The following is a 4,220-nucleotide window of genomic DNA, read 5'->3' as shown; positions in this document are numbered from 1 at the left end:
CAGCAACAACAACAACAACAGCAACAACAACAACAACAGCAACAACAACAGCAATAGTAATAATTACTAGAGGCACAAGGTCTGAAATTTGGTAGGAGTCGACATAGTCGGTAACATCGAGCCTAGGACTTGACTGGTAATTATTTTATCGACACCGAAAGGATGAAAGGCAGAGTCAGCCAAATCGGAATTTGAGCTCGCATCGTAAAGAGCCGGAAGAAATGTCACTAAGCATTTTATCCGATGCGGAAACAAATCTGCCAACTCGCCCCTAATAATAATAATAATAACAATAATAATAATAATGATAATAATAATAATCCTTTCTACTAAAGCACAAGGCCTAAAATTTTGGAGGAGGGGACTAGTCGATTACATCGACCCCAGTGTTTCAATGGTACTTAATTTATCGACCTCGAAATGATGAAAGGCAAAGTCGACCTTGGCGAAATTTGAACTCAGAACGTAGCGACAGACGAAATACCGTTAAGCATTTCCCCCGGCGTGCTAACGATTCAGCCAGCTCGCGGCCTTAATAATAATAATAATAATAATAATAATAATAATAATAATAATAATAATAATAATAATAATAATAATAATAATAATCTTTTCTACTATAGGCACTACACCTGAAATTTGGGGGGAAGGGACTAGTCAATTACATTGACCCCAATGTTTCACCGATACTTAATTTATTGGCCTTGAAAGGATGAAAGGCAAAGCTGACCTCGGTGAAATAATAATAATAATAATAATAATAATAATAATAATAATAATAATAATAATAATAATAATAATAATAATAATAATAATAATAAGAAGAAGAAGAAGAAGAAGAAGAAGAAGAAGAAGAAGAAGAAGAAGAAGAAGAATTTTGGAGCATGCGAAAAGTAAAGGTCGTGCCTATAATAATTGGTGCGTTTTGAACAGTAAGCAAATATATAGACAAATGGCCGAATGAGAAAGAAATAGAATGCCCGGTAGAGCACCTGCGGAAAGACTGTCTCTTAGGGACAGCAAAGATTATCAGAAGGGTTCTAAGCACTTGAAAGATTGATGAAAACTTGTGGATACCTAATGTTACATGTAGTAACCCGCTATCCACATAATTCCTATCAGGAATAAGACCGAAACTGAGCCAAACCAATATAATAGGCAATGAGGTTGGCAATTACCGACTCATTGCTTGTCTTAACCTCCTATGGAGAGTATTAAAAGGTACCCTCGCAAGGAAAATATATACGTTCCTTGCGGAAAACAATCTTCTGCCATTAGAACAAAAGGGATGCCGAAAAGGATCCAAGGACCACTTTGTGATAGACAAGGTTATAATGAAGAACTGTAAACGGTACCAGAAAAACTTATGCATGGCCTGGTTTCTGATCTTAATTGATTGGCAGTGTTATCATGTACATTGTTTTGTCTTGCTATAAAAGATAGGCTACAGTAAATATTCTTCTCAATACCACAGATTTGCTTGTCAGTTGTTTGACCTAAACCAGTTGAGCATGTCCCTCAGTGGCTGACGATATGTGCATCTCTGATCACGAGCAGAAATAGTGGCGGAGCCTCATAGCCATGCGCTGAGAGGAATTCTTTGGGGGTTGGATAATTCACCTTTGGAAACATGGGTGTGTCGTTCAACATCATTAAACAACTCTTATTCAGGGACCTTTTGAGCGGAATGGGCTACTTAACCTGAAAAAAATTCTAGCTGGGCCCCACGTGCAAGGTCATGCGCTGTTTATTTTTAAATGAGATTACCATGACGCGCACGTACGGTTGTGAAGCAAGTGCCTGGTGTATCCGTATCAGACGAGTAGTCATGATGGGTATACTGGGCTTCGTATATTTCATCCCAGTGTCACTTTGTTGGCATGCACTACTCTCTTACTCAATAAAATAATAACAATAGTAATAATAATAATGATAATAATAACAATAAAAATAATAATTTCTACTATAGGCACAAGAAGACCTGAAATTGAAGGGGATGAGATGAGTCGATTACATCGGCCCCAGTGCGTAACAGGTACTTAATTTATCGACCCCGAAAGAATGAAAAGCAAAGTCGACCCTGGCAGCATTTGAACTCAGAACGTGAAGACAGACAAAATAAGTTAAGCATTTCGCTCGGCGTGCTAATGATTCTACCAGCTCAGAAATTATAATAATAATAATAAATAATAATAATAATAATAATAATAATAATCTTTTCTCTCTTGGCACAAGGTCCGAAATTTTGGTGGAGGAGGCCAGTCGATTAGATCGACCCAGTACGCAACTGGTACTTAATTTATCGACCCCGAAAGGATGAAAGCAAAATCAACCTCGGCGGAATTTGAACGCAGAACGTAATGACGTGTAATCCTTTCTACTATAAACACAAGTCTTGAAATTTTGGAGCAATGGACTCGTCGACTACATCAACACCAGTATTCAAATTGCACTTAATTTATCGACCCCGAAAGGATGAAAGGCGAAATCAGCCTCGACAGAATTTGAACCCAGAGAGTAAAGAGCCGGAAAAGATTCCACTAAGCATTTTGTCCGGCAGCAACGATTCTGCCAGCTCGCTTAACAACATCAACAATAAAATTTGTTGTTGCTGTTGGCACTCTGTCGCTTACGACATCGAGGGTTCCAGTTGATCTGATCGGAACAGCCTGCTCGTGAAATTAACGTGCAAGTGGCTGAGCACTCCACAGACACGTGTACCCTTAACGTAGTTCTCGGGGATATTCAGCGTGACACAGTGTGACAAGGCTGACCCTTTGAATTACAGGCACAATAGAAACAGGAAGTAAGAGTGAGAGAAAGTTGTGGTGAAAGAGTACAGCAGGGTTCGCCACCATCCCCTGCCGGAGCCTCGCGGAGCTTTAGGTGTTTTCGCTCAATAAACACTCACAACGCCCGGTCTGGGAATCGAAACCGCGATCCTATGACCGCAAGTTCGCTGCCCTAACCACTGGGCCATTGCGCCTCCACTAGCAATAAAATTTATAACAATAAAAATAATGACTATTATTATAACGACTTCAAATTTTGGCACATGGCAATCACCAGGAACATTAGGGGAACGATACAGGATGGTAAAGGACGATACAGAGTGGGATTACATAAAAGCATGTAATAAATAAAATAACAAAAGCAAAGAAAACAAATTCAAACAAGGAATAATTCCTCCAATAATAAAAATAACTATTCTTTTTTTACTGTAGGTACAAATCGGGAAACTTGAGTGAAGTGGATAGTCGATTATATCGACCCCGGTGCTCAGGTAGTACGTTATTTTTATCTACCCCCGAAAGGATGAAAATCAAAGTCGACCTGAGCGGAAATTGATCTCAGAACGTAAAAGCGGAAGAAATGCCGCGAAACGTTTTGTCCAGAGTACTAACAATTCTGACAGCTCACTGTCTTAACAACAACAACAATAGCGACAACAACAATGACCACAACAAAGACAACAATAACAACAACAAAAATAATAACAATAACAACAACAACAACATCAACAAAAGTCATAAAAGTTAATTTCGGAACTTACATAGCACACCTTATACGAGACATCTTGCTGAGGTTTTTAGTTTGTAACTGTGTATAAAGTTTGTGTGAGTGTATGTATGTGTGTATGTGTGTGTCTGTGTGTGTGTGTGTGCGTCTGCGCGTGCGTGTTGTTTATTTATTTGTTTGTTTGTTTGTTTTGTCTATGCTTCCGTTTGTGTGGTGTCTCTGTCACGACGTCGGTCTGTCACACGTTGTGTGTCCCTGTCACCACGTCGGTGTGTTCGCTTAAAAAAACAGAAGTTTTAAAAAATTCCAACAGTTGTGATTAGTAGTAGTAGTAGTAGTAGTAGTAGTAGTAGTAGTAGTAGTAGTAGTAGTAGTAGGGCGCAAACACACCCCAGTTAGTAATTGTTGTAAACTGCGTATACTAGGTATGTGTAAAATTGTATAAAGTTTGAAAAAAAAAAAAAGAAAAAAGAAAAGGAAAGAAGAAGAGGTATGTTTGATAAAACTCAGCCTGACTTCGGTTGGCTTCCAGTCAAATCTATACCCTCATAGTGAGATTTATATATATATATATATATATATATATATATTATGTACACGTTTTCTGTTGTTGTTGCCACTGCTACAACTATTGTTGGTTCTGCAATAGTTAATGTTAGTTTTGTCGTCGTCGTCCCGTCGCCTCCCGTCCCGTCGTTGTT

The sequence above is a fragment of the Octopus bimaculoides genome, chromosome 9, assembly GCF_001194135.2.
Source record: "Octopus bimaculoides isolate UCB-OBI-ISO-001 chromosome 9, ASM119413v2, whole genome shotgun sequence".
Lineage (NCBI taxonomy): Eukaryota > Metazoa > Mollusca > Cephalopoda > Octopoda > Octopodidae > Octopus > Octopus bimaculoides.
Note: the sequence above shows the minus strand (reverse complement) of the source record.